Here is a 13,622-nt window from a genome sequence, read left to right on the forward strand (position 1 = left end):
TGCTCTCAGTACACAAGTGCACTCCACGTGCAGCTGCGTCCCCACTCAGCGTCAGCCACCGCTCTAGTATCACTGAAATGACCTGTCCCTGTCATAGTTTAAGGGTCACTTTGGCCTAGCCCAAACTGTCTTGATAGTTTAATAGTCTTAATTTCAGTTTAGTGGAAATATAAACCTTGCAGCCAATTTTCATCAAATAAAGCCTTGCTGGATCTAAACTGACCTGGAAAATAATGGAAATATTTATCTTATGGGAAAAGACAGGAAAAATAAGGGAAATGCTGGAAAGTATATGGAAAATTGTTACCATGTTGTACATTGAATTCATGGCTACAAGGTGAAAATGAATGTAATATGAAATATGGCCTAGAGTGCGGTAGGCTCATGTTCCCATCAGGGAGCAGGCTCAGCTGAAACTCCTTATAGGTGACTCTAGGTTCCCAGAGGGTTACAAGAGTTATTGAATCCCTACAAATAGGATGGAGGGGCCAGCATTAAGAAGGACCAGGAACACTAGAAATATAATGGTAGTCCAAGGGTTGTAAACACATAAAAATCTAGTTTCTCAGGAAGAACATTGTGGTTTGAGAAACAATTCATTTACGATGAGAATTCCAGACCCTCGAAGGCTAGTGTCAAGCCGTCACCCTGCAGCTTTGCTTCAATTAAACTGTAAATCCAAACCATACTTTCTCATGAATTGGTATTTTTATAGACAATAAAAATATCAAAAGAAAACTATGCTTCTTGTTACAGACTCTTAGCCAAATTACACTTCCGTGTTGTCTATTATCTAATTATTGAAGATTATGGTTAGAGAAAGCAAGGGCTTTAAAAATACCAGAACGTTGAAATAAATTTATTTCCTAACTGATTTCTGCGGAAAATAATTTAACTTGTAAGTAAAATCAAGAATTTCCTAAATTGAAAACTATTCAAAGATTGAATATTCCCATATTGAAAACTGACTCAAAGATCAAAGTAATGTATAAGAAAATTTGGAAGTCCTGGAATCTTTAAGCCCCCAAGACTGTGCAAGAAACAGACATGATATTACCTATTTCAAAGATTTCATTTGATATGCATTTTTCAATGTAATTTTAAGTAATTTTGTGTGGGAGGTGTTAGTGGGTGGCATGGGCAACTTCACAAAACATATAATGGGATTTTAATGGCCTGTATTTTCCTTCTTCCACTCTGTTTATGCTATTTGAATTGTGCTTTTAATGAAGTCAGTTACAAAATAATTAATAGTTTTGAAAGGTTATCTAATTCTGTTTCTTGCAGAAAGCTTTCCAAACCTAATCCTTTCTGTTTAAGCCTTTTGTATCTGTCAATGTATACACATGATTAACATTAAGACTTTGGCAGTAAATACCCCAACTGAAAAATTGTTTAAATTTATACACAGAAACAGAAGTTAATTTTAGATATTTCTATAGCCACTATATTTTATTTATTCATTTTTCTCTTAAGAAATTAGAATAATATTAATTAGGGTGCATATAAAATACCAGCAGTTGAAAAAATATAAATTAGGTTCTCTGCTAGAGTTTTCAGTGTTTTAAATTTAAGTGATCTGTGTTCATAAACAACAGTTAATTTTCCTTTGCAAATATGTATAACTCATACAAACTTCACTTATTTCTTTACAACTATGCCAAATGTTCTTAGAATAATAAATGATTCATATGAGATAGCCATTTCCAAGCATGTGAAAATAATTCCTAGAAATATGTACCATGTGGTAACCACCTATTTGAGGCATTTCCTTTTGTGCATATAATTCCTTTTTTCTTCCTCTTTCATCCATTTTCTACATTTTATCACATGCACAGTTCTGGTATGAAAAAACTGTGTTCATATAATTAAGGAAATATAAATCAACTCATCACATCTAATTTTCCTGAGTTTCAAATTAAGAACAGGAGATGGTAAAATTTGGCTGCATCTTAAATGCTCTGAACTATCAAGCTAACTTTCAACTAATTACATCAAAAGTGGATTTAATTTTACAACTAATACCATCAGTTCCAAGTATTTTTACTAGTCACATATGAAAACATTCCAGAGTCTGAAATAAGTGGCTTAGAGTTTCTCACATCTAAAATTGCATTTTAAAAATGAGTGAGAGGCACAAGAATAAAGTAATATGAAATTAAAGAACATGACCCAGTGCACTTTTGTTTTCTGGGGGATGCTTCCTCCATAGCTGTTGAGCAAGGTGCAATTTTTATTGGAGGAGTTCTATATTGTTTCTCCCACTAGGCATTACAAAAGGGCTATTTCCTGTTCAAATTCTATGACAACCTCAAAGATTTTTTAAAAGATGCTTATTGATTCTGAGAATGATCCAGAGAACACAAATTATGATATAAAACTTAAGTGTAATTTTTCCAAATATAAATACATCTTTTACTCTGTGTCCAAGAGAGCAATGACATTGCAAAGAGAGTTGTGGCAAAGACAGCTGCATTTCACAGAGGAAAAGAAGTAAGACATAGGGTAAATCTGTAATAGTGGGACTTCAGACACCACTCAGCAAGGCATGGGAGGCCTTCCTTGGAAACACAGTGATGTTGTGGAAAGTGCTCAGTGTTACGACAGGCTTAACTTGGATCCTGGCTCCATTACCTACTACTCCTGAATAAGGACCAGTTTTCACTGTTTTTCTGAGCCTTGGTTTTTTTACTTGTAAAAAAGACATAATAATCATCTTGTATGGTTATTTTGACTTTCAAGTGGTTGAACACGAAACAGGTGTTTGATGCTAACCTCCTTGTAAGTCTGCTCAGAGAGCTAGTCTTCATCCTTGAAGTGTGGGGTGCTCCATCAAAGCCTTTCTCTGGCTGAAGAGTCCAGTATGCGTACCTCAAGGTTACCGGTACATTCCTGGCAAATTGCATTTAAGGGAACTGAAGGAGAATAAAAGGAAGATCATGCACTCATTGCGTATCTGCCAACTGTCAGGTCCTATGTCCACAAAAATATCACATGATAATTACTTTGATGTTGAGAAGTGCCCTATGAGAAAGGTGCTATTTTAGCCCTATTTTCTTAGCATAGGAAGGCTAAGTAATGTGCTTGACCTGACGTGATTAAGAAGGAGGTGAAAATTGCACTTAAGTCCAAGTAGTCTAGCCATTTTCTCGAGGAGCACTTCTTATTTTAGTAAGAAGTGGGATTTAGAGTCCATAATTAAAGCTATTTATTAAGTTATTTTATCTTTTGGAAAATCCCATATAAAGTGAATAGCTAAATTACTATATTTTATTTTTTTTATTAAAATGACTATATTTTAAAATGACTTGGAATATTATCATATGATTAGAGCACTGACTAGATATATATTTAGGTTCATTTTTAAACATTTATTTTTAAGAATTTTTTAACTTATTAAATTTTGTAAGTAGGTGAGATGTTTATACAGTCCCCAAATCAAGAAAAGCTATAATTAGCCCTGGCTGATGTGACTCAGTGGACTGAGCTCTGGACTGCAAAGCAAAGGGTTGCTGGTTCTATTCCCAATCTAGGGCATGCACATGGGTTGCAGGCTAGGTCCCCAGTAGTGGGTGCAAGAGAGGCAACCACGCATTGGTGTTTCTCTCCCTTTCTTTCTCCCTCCCTTCTCTGCTCTCTAAAAATAAATAAATAAAATCTTTAAAAAGAAAAAAGAAAGAAAAGCTATGATTAAAAAGTCTGGTTTCTATATTTTCTGCCTTCGACCTATTCCATTTCATCCCTTATAAGCAACATTTGAAAATGTTATTTTTAAAGTAATTAATATTTTATTTTTTACTTTTAAATCCTGTTATTGTTTTTTATATTTAAATATAACTAATGAATAAGTAGATACTATACAGTGATTTATAATGAGTTTATATTTCTTATCATGTATTTGTGTAAGCTTGAAATTTATATCAATCATATATCTATCTAAAGCATACTAGACTATAAAAAATCTACACCATTCTTATAAACTGGACCAAAATTCATAGATCAAATCTTAAATAACTCATAGACAGTACTTTCTCAATTACTAAAGAATTTCCTTAAATACCGAGGTCCCCTCAAATGTACAGAACATGATGAGTGACTACTCCCCACTTACTGTCACTTAAATGACAGTAAAAATAATGAAGATATCATAGCTTGAATTTTTCAAAAAGTCAGTATGTTACAACAATATGACATTTTAACTTCCCATTGTCTCTTTCTTTAATGCAAGTAAATATACATTATTAAAACTAAGCAATAGCAAATTGTACACCCTTTTTTCTACCTTGCTTTTTTTTCTTTGAATGGATTTGTGTTGACATTTATTCAACTTATCCCCTATACACACCTAAGTGTGTCCAGTTCTTGCGATATCATAAATAGCTCTTCTTTGAATAGCCTTATACAGATAAAGAACATACACTTAGTAGCATATCTGTGAGACAGACCCCTAGAAATACAATTGCTAAGTCAAGAGGTAAATAGATATGTAATTTTTCTAGGTTTTTCAAATTTCCCACTCTGGGGGTTATATCATTTGCATTCTTGCATTCTGAGGAACGATGTACGAGAAGAGTGGTGTTTCCTCACAGCATCTTTGACAAAGTATGTTCTGAAACTTCATATTTTTAATTTTTGTTTATGGTGAGAAACAGTATCTCATTGCACTTTTTTTGAGGGAGTCTGAACATCTTTTCCAAATGGTTACGAGACGTGATTTTTATTTTTATAAAATATATTTTTCTCTTTCTTTCCAATCTGTATTTTTTTTCTATTGGATGTTCTTACTTCCTTATTTTTAGAGGCAAAAAATCTTATCAACTTTTATGTAGTACTATTTTTATTTTTCTACAAATTTTTATTTTTATTTTTATTTATTTATTTATTTATTTTTATTCAGTTAACAATTGTCTGCATTTTCTCCCCTTCCCTCCACCCCATCCCAGCCAGTCTCTTTTTCTACAAATTTTTATTGCATGCTTACTTTGCATCACGAACTGTACAAGGTACTGGGAAAATTGCTCATTTTTTATTTTACTTGTTATTTGAAGCTTTTCCTTCAAATAACTTTCAATGAAAAATAGAAATAAGTTTAGAATTATTTATCACTTATTAATAAATATTCATATCTGAGTAAGAAATTCAACTTTTAAAAATTAATTTGGGATTCTTATAAAAGTCAGCGTATTTGTCAAGATCGGCCAACCCGTGCTGTAGTAACACACAAGCCCCTCTGCCCTGCCGGTTCAGTACTGCAGTGCACTGTGCCTCAGTCATCACCACGCTGTACAGATAGAACTGCTCCCTCGGCGACCCTGCTCCAAGTGGTAACTCGGGACCCGGTTTCCTTCCTGGGTCGAGACATTGGTGGCTTAAACTTGTGCTCCCTCGGTTTGTCACATAAGCAAAAGAGAGAGCATGTAAAGAAGGTTTATGTGCAGGCTTAGAAGCAATTATCCACTATTTCAACCCACATGCTGAGCCAAGGAGATTCAGAAGCCTAGACTTCCTGTGTGTCCAGAAAGAGGAAAATGAGGTGGAATTTCATGACCACAGAGTGTCGTCCCTGCCAATAAGCAATCACAGGTTAGAACAAGATATTTTGTGTGTGACTATGACTAGTTACAACACTGGACTATTGTTACTTAAAGAACAGATGGAAAAGCATGCATTTATAAATTACTATATTTTACCTTCCACGATTTACTACATTTTATTCCTTTCGAAGAGGTCTACATCCAGCCAATTCTCTGGTACTCAACAGTGGCATAAAGTATCCATTTCCAAATCGCTGTGTGTTTTTTCCCAATTGATATATAATACCAGGCATTATACATTTGAGTTTTCCTTTTTTATCACCAACCTTTTTAAGTATATTGTGGAACCTATTTTGATTTTTAAATTCGAATTTTAATTTTTAGAAACATCTGAATCTCTTGTTTATTATGTCCTTCCTACAATGTATGACTAGCTACACAAAGAGAATATGAAGAATTAGTGTTTAGATATAGGGTTCAAATATTGAATCTTTTACCAGAATAGACCTCAAGGTGCAGCTAATGCAGAGACTGTTGCTTCCAGCTACCTGGACATAGCAGGATGATCACCTTAGGTCCGTGCTTCTCAACATCACACTTCATGTCAGTTTGCACATAATTTTTATGTTACTATAAAGTTCTCTAAAGTTTTTCATAAAATTTACTTTGGATACTTGTCCAGAATTAAGGTGGAACCTTATTTGTGATGTAATATACCACAAAAAACAGACACATATTTTGTATTTATGTGTAGATTTTTTTCTAAATAAAAACATGCTCTGTGTCTCTGTTTATTTTGTTGAATTGAGCATACTTGTTTTTACTCTCAGAGTACCCCATTCTTACTTCTAGCAAAGTGATTGTCACCTTTCATTATAACTGTCTTCTTACTGAAAGTTCTCTCCCTAGAATCAAGGCCATGGGCCGTGTCCTAATGTCACCACCCATCACCTAGCACTCATTTAGTCTGGCTCATAGAAGTGGATCAAGAAGTGTTTATGGTTATGACATATACTTCAAGAAAATGATGCTTTTTTAATTATTGCTTGTTATGATAAATTCAGGATCCATTGCCCAGTTTGAGAAATGAGAATTTTACTCATTCCCAAATGACTTCCTACTTCTCAATGATGCTTTCTTACGCTTCATTCTGACTGTAGAAAATAATGTCAATCAAACTGTCTGTAAATGCAGTTATTTGATTCCACTGCCTCAAATATGTAGTTTTCTGTAACAAATGCATTTTTAATATGTTCAGCTCATCCCTTTTCTCTCCTTTCCACTCCTCCCCTCCTCTATCTCATCTATGGATATAAAACGAGGTTGGTATTACATGATCCCAATTCCAACACTAACAGTAAGTATTTAATCAACAGTGAACAAAATCCCCAGTGGGACAATCAAGTTCTTTGGGGAACTCTAATATTTGAAGTTAAAAATACTAGTCTCTGCTGTCACTTAAATTAAGATGAAGTACAGCGAAGGACTGAGAGCATTATTTTGATGCATCCATGTTTGACTTATGTGCAAAAACAGCAGAGAAAATTGTTTTCTTAAAAAAGAAGGAATCAGAAGTGCAGAGAGCCACAGGAAAATATTCAAGTGCTCCCAGATGAATGGAAGGAGTCACTTTTATTTGTCTGTGACTCATTACAATTTTCCAAACAAAACTCAGTGTTTAAGAATGTGACTTCTGTCATCATTCCTCAGTCAAATGCAATTTCTATCTTAGTCTCCCCCTTTTACTAATAAAAAACACCATCTAGTTACAACCTAGTAAACTCAGCAATAATTAATCTATTCAGTCTCTTAATTTCACCAATTCTGGATTGAAATTCAGTGAGTTGAAGGGTCACAATTAAGGGTTTTCTCCCTCCCACTCTTGAGATTCTGGGGAACATGTAGTAGTAGTTTATAGCATTGGTGGTCAGAGGCATCTGATTCTTGATTATCTCTTCATACCAGCTTCCCCTGGGATACTATACTTCCTATTTGGTCATGTCACTATGTGCTTGTTAATGTTGTTGCTGAGGTGTCCAGGTGCACTATGATGCCTGATGTCCAAGTTCATGGAGCTCTTCTTCTCTACCTGAATTTGAAAGGCACTTGCTGTCTTTTGGCTTCCTTCTTTCCTGCCTCCCTAGCATCTGAGGCTTCCTTGAGGGCCTAGCAGCATAAACCTTCTGCCCTTGCTGCCCACAATTGTGCACCATTCTGGCTGTGGTGTTTCTTCGCAAGGACAGTGAATGTTTGGGCTGCACCTGGAAACAAGGCAAAAAGCATTCTTGCTCTAGGATTCTTAGTTTTACCTTTTCTGTTGTGATTCCCTCCCCAGGGGCAAGGCTCGGGTTTCTTTAGAAATTTAAGTGGTTCTATTTCACAATAGTGGTTAACACTCCTGTCCTCTTTGAATTTGGGGAAACATCTCTTGGCCCAGCTCAGAAAAGACACTTAGTTCCTTTCTGTGTGTAGGGAAAACTAAGTAACCATATCTTTCCATGGAAGCTACTTATGTAGGTCAATCAGGCAAAGAATAATATAACTGTTTCTCCTGATTCCCTTTCTCCCTCGCTTAAGGAAAGCACAAACTGGTCCCATGAGCTAAAGGGAAGGGTTTAGTGTCCACATTAGTCATTGAATCAATCAAATTCAATCTGTGAATCTAAGTGGTACAGACTGTGTTTACGTAGATGCTCCATATACAGTTGAGAACTTCTCAACTGGGAAAATTCTACAACACTTTTTAAGTTGTGGAAGAGTTGGTCCTTGTATTTAAAAATAGTGTATACAAATTAAGAAGTGGAATGGCTGGTTATGATTAAACTGAAGGGAAAATTCAGACTGACTTTCTGTGTTGGATGTTTCGGACACGTGGCAAGCTTTTTTACATGAAATATCTCATGTAAAATTCACAACTGCTGTGACAGATATCAGTAGCTTCATTTTGGGAGTAAATAAAACACGATTAGGTGAGTCACTCCAGTTATAATAAAACCCTATTATCGATGGAACTGCATCCCTAAAAACATGTATTGAAGTCCTAATTCTTGGTACCTGTATTAAGATCTTATTTGGAAATAGGATCTTTGCTGATGTAATCAGGTTTAAATGAGGCCCCACTGGATTAAGGTGGGCCCCAGGAGAAAAAGATTTAGACACACTCAGATACACAAAAAGGGAAGAAAGTCATGTGGAGATGGGGGAGGCTGATATTGCAGTGACACAGCTGTAACCAAGGAATGCCAAGGATTGTGGGAAACCACCAGAAACTAGAGAGAAACAAGGAAGGATTCTTCCCTAGAGTCTTCAAAGGGAACCTGGTCTTGTGATACCTTTGATTTTTCAAGCCTCCAGAACTGTGAAGCAATGATTATCTTGTTGTTTTAAGCTACCTGGTTCATGGTATTTTGTAAGGGCAACCCTAGAAAATTAGTACAAAACCCAATTCATTGAATGGCTACTAGGTTACAATATTTTCTTGGTCATCTCTTATATACTACTTAATTTAATCCTCACACCAACTCACCTCCACTTTGTAGAGAGGACACCAATATTTGGAAAAGTTGAGTAACTCACCAATGTTACACTGTTCTCAATTGATAGGGACAGGATCTTAAAGTTCAGATTTGTTTGCTAGATATGGCCAGTATTATCAAATAAAAATATAAAAAATACAATTATTCTTTGCTTATCTGAAAAAATATAGGAACACAAATATTTATCATTTATATGAAATTCAACTTTAACTGGTATCCTGCATTTTATCTTGAATTCCTACAGAGGTGATATTCAAGAATCAGGTGGGTTTTTTGTTTTTGTTTTTTTTTAGCTTTTTAAAAGATTTTATTTATTTATTTTTAGAGACTGGGGGAGGGAGGAAGTGAGGGAGATAAATATTGATGTGAGAGAGAAACATTGATTGGCTGCCTCTTGCACATGCCCGGAACTAGAGACTGAATCCACAACCCAGGCAGGTGCCCTGACAGGGAATTGAACTGGAGACCTTTTGCTTTGCCAGATGACACCCAACCAACTGAGCCATACTAGTCAGAGCAGAAATCATGTTTTCAATTTGCACTTCAGGTGGTTTTTGTTACAATGTCTTGAGTAGAGGCTCTGAGAAGTTTCCTTTTTAGCCAAGTCCATCACTCATCCTTCCAAGTGACACTTAAAAATGCTCAGATCAGCTGTGTAGATGTCACCAATCTTACTGTTAATTACTATTTACGACTACTTTTTACTATCTTGTCACCGTAATTGTGTAGAATGTTCATCATATGTTAGATGCATTGCCTTCTATCATTTGTTGATTACAGCACTAAACTCTGCACTTATTTTGTTGGTTTTCAAATTTTGTAGTTCATCAACATTGTCACAATTTTAAAAATTAGAAGGAAAATTTCGCAAGGCACCCTGGAAACTGTAACAGTGGATCTTTGGAGGTGAAATTTATCAGTTATTTTTGACCTTGGATTTATGACATTTGAATCAAGCTATTTAATGATATTATGTGATGAACCCTGAATCACAGTTTTGTCCTTAGAGGATCCTCAACTTTGGAATGTGCTTCTTCTCTTGGTCCAATGAAACATGAGCTTTCTGGCATCAAGGATACCTTCAAGGGCCAATTGTTTATGAAAACATTTTCCTGAGGGCTTGAAAATAGGGGGCCAGAAGGCAGATGGCTTTTTAAGTTCATTTGCCATGTATGAATCCTAGGAGGGTCAGGAATGGAAATATTTCAAAAAATAATACCAGTAATTAGGCATGTTGATTTATGAAAATGTAGCCTTCTGTATTTTGAAGGTTTGACATGTCAATGATTTCCAGATTTCTAAAGTCAAGGTGTGAGAAACTAATTGCCAAAAATATAGAGAAGGATTTAATAAACATAACTCAGTCCAGCTTCAATAGCCCACAAGCTGAAGAAAATTTCAGTACTTGATTTCTCAGAGCTTCTATGGCTTTGGGAAGCTTTCCATTAAAGAAGAATGAAGTAGATTTGCTTTAAGTAATTCCAAACTTCAGTGATAAATAGAAGGAATTTTTCACAAATATCAGAAATCTTTGAAAGTTTTTATTTTAAAAGGCCAAATGTCCTACAGGGTTTTTTAAATTATTTTCATAGATTTAAAGAAAATTTTGGCTTTTTAGTTCAGGGCCAACATTCTGGAATCAAGGAAAGATACTGGGAGGCCTTCCTTCTTGCAGAGCCTATGTTCAATGGAAATAAGATGTAAGATTGAGATGAGACTAGTACTTGAAATCCACCAAGATTCCATAAGATTATACAGAAAGACTGGCCCCTGAAATTCTCATCAAACTTTCTACCTTCAAACTTTGTTAAAACTTTGGATCACATGTCTTTCTTCTCCCCTGACCCCAACCTCAAATGGTTTATCTCCTACAGGAGAGAACATGATTACTCTCCTAAAACAATGACTCAGGGCTATTTTCCTCCTTCACAGTATACTAGGGATTTGAATTCTTCAATATATGAAGTCTGTCTGGAAAATGTCCAGCCATTGTTAATATAATAAGAATGGTTTGCACAACATTGATGTAACCAGGCAGCCAAGGAGAGTGGACTGGAATGCGCATGCATAAAGACTTCACTGTACTAGTCAGTGGGGGCGTTAGATGCCATTGAGTGAGCATATGTACTGTGTGGCTGTTGCATTCAAAACGACTAAGTACAGCAATGAATCTGCATCAAATTTTGCGTTAAGCTTCAACATTCCTCTGCGGAAACTATTCAGATCATTCAGAAGGCTTTTGGAGATGATGCACTGAGTACGGCACAAATAAAAGTGTGGCACAAATGCTTCAAAGATGGTCGAGAATCTGTTGACAGTGATCCACGTTCTGGAAGGCCTGCAACAGGCAGGACACCTGAGAATGTTGAATGTGTACAGACTGCAATCAACAAAGCTTGACGACTGACAGTGTGAGAACTAGAAGCTTATCTGGGAATTAGAAAAACTACTGTGTCCAAGATTTTGGTGCAGGACCTTGGCATGAAATGTGTCATGGCAAAATTCATTCCGAGGCTTCTGCTACCAGAGTAGAGGAACATTGTGCTGCAGTTGCTGATGACTTGATTCCAACTGCTACCAACGAACCAGATTTCCTCAAGAAGGTCATAACTGGAGATAAATCGTGCATCTATGGCTATGATATGTAAACAAAGGCCCAGTCATCCCAGTGGAAGTTGTCTGGTTCTCCACAGCCAAAGAAGGCGTGGCAAAGTCACAGCAAGATCAAGACCCTGTTAACTGCAGTTTTTGATTGGGAAGATGCCTACTTTGAAGGGGCCTTGTTGTCCTACATACAATGTTTCTCATATCTTGTATCTTCTTCAATAAATGTCTCTATTTTGCATAGTACGTTGCTGGATACTTTATGGACACACCTCGTACATTAAAATGCAGAAGTTCTGAGCTAAAACATCCTCAAGGATATATGAAATGTTAGCTACAACTTTAGTAGTAAAATGACAAATTGTTGAGAGTGAGTATTGTGGTCTCTTGGGCAAACTTCCTGATATCAATGGGTTTCTTTGATAAATGTTTCTATTGCATAATTTGTAAAATTAATTCCAGCTCTAATTTTTTGTCTCTCCTTAACAGTGTAAGAGTTGCACTGCAGCCTTTGTGGGTTTCTACTTGAAAAGTACAATTGGAATTATAGCCCTTTTCAAAAAACTAATATAATAACGAATGAACACAAAACTATAAAGAAATTAACACAGGATCAGCCTGATTCTATCATATATATGTATGTTGGCATGTAGCCAGAAAAAACAGTCTTCCCCAATAAATACCCATAACAGGCACTGCATCTTCATGCAAAAGGGAGGAATGGGCTAAATCTTTCCCTTTCTAACTGTAAATGTGATTAATTTTACTGATAGAGATAATTTCAGTTTATTGCCTTTCCTTTGTTTAATATTTTATTTTTATGCTATTACAGTTGTCCCACTTTTCCCCCTTTGTTTCCCCTCTACCCAGCCCCAATCCCACTTCCATAAAGTTTCTATTAGAATTTTTATTCTGTTAATTTCTAATATCCAGAAATCTTGTGTATTAATTTGTTTGGGTAAAATTTGTTTACCCATCACATGTTCATGGGTAAATAGATTAAGTAATAGATTAAGAAACACCTACCACAACCACCTGTTAGTAGTATGAGCCTGGAAAAACCATGTAAGTTTTTGGAGACACAATTATCTCATCTCCAAGACAGAAATAATTTATGACAACTTTGTTTATTGTGTGTGTAGCTCTTAATTAATAAATACTCTTAATTAGCACATACATTTGGAATTTATTAACCATAAAGCAACTTACCAATATAATATATATTTTATTGTAGGATCCACCATTTCCGCAGAGAACAAAGAATAAAAACATTTTACTTATTTTCCTGAGTGGCAGAGAGGCTACAGGAACTAATGGAATTGATAAACTTGCATAACAGTAGTACATAGTTTGGAAAGAGGAAAAGGCGATTGTTCTGTCAGATGTGAAAACAACATCATCTTTCACAAGCCATGAAGTTTAGCTCTTCTTTGAAAAGGTGAGAATGTTTTAAAACATATTTTATTATTTTTCAGGTATGGTGAAGCCAACAGATCAGGAGATGATTGGCATTCTGAAGGTAATTTGTAACAGTTCCCAAGAGAAGGGGGGCATGTCATATCACACAGGGCCACACAGGAAAGCACCAGAGCAGATCAGGATGCAGGAGAGTGATGAAAACATGAGCAGGAGCCTTTATTGTGGTTTCTGTGGGCAGGAACTGGCAAGGCAGGGTAAGTAAGTTTAGGATTGGTTTGAATAATTTCAGTGGATTCAGGGGTATAGCGGTGACTCCTAGTTTTCTGGTACCTGTCATTGGGGTGATCAGGAAAGGGAATAGTGTCCCTGAGTGCAAAAGCCCAACAGAGGAGTTGGTGGGGATGTGGGTCCTAGATTGGTTGGCTGCATGTGAAAGGTATACTCTACAAGTCTTTTTTTTTTTTTTTTTTTTTTTTTTTTTTTTACTATTTCTAGGAATTAGCTAGTGCTGGGAGGGACAATCTCTCCA

At 35.8% G+C, this 13,622-nt stretch overlaps 1 pseudogene; it reads left to right on the forward strand.

Annotated features, from left to right (window-relative positions):
• The window catches only part of LOC112319269 (brain mitochondrial carrier protein 1 pseudogene), a 183,224-nt pseudogene extending 171,754 nt beyond the window's left edge, over positions 1 to 11,470 (forward strand).
• Positions 11,471 to 13,622: the final 2,152 nt, after the last annotated feature.

This window comes from Desmodus rotundus, chromosome 11 (genome assembly GCF_022682495.2).
Source record: "Desmodus rotundus isolate HL8 chromosome 11, HLdesRot8A.1, whole genome shotgun sequence".
In the NCBI taxonomy this organism is placed as follows: domain Eukaryota; kingdom Metazoa; phylum Chordata; class Mammalia; order Chiroptera; family Phyllostomidae; genus Desmodus; species Desmodus rotundus.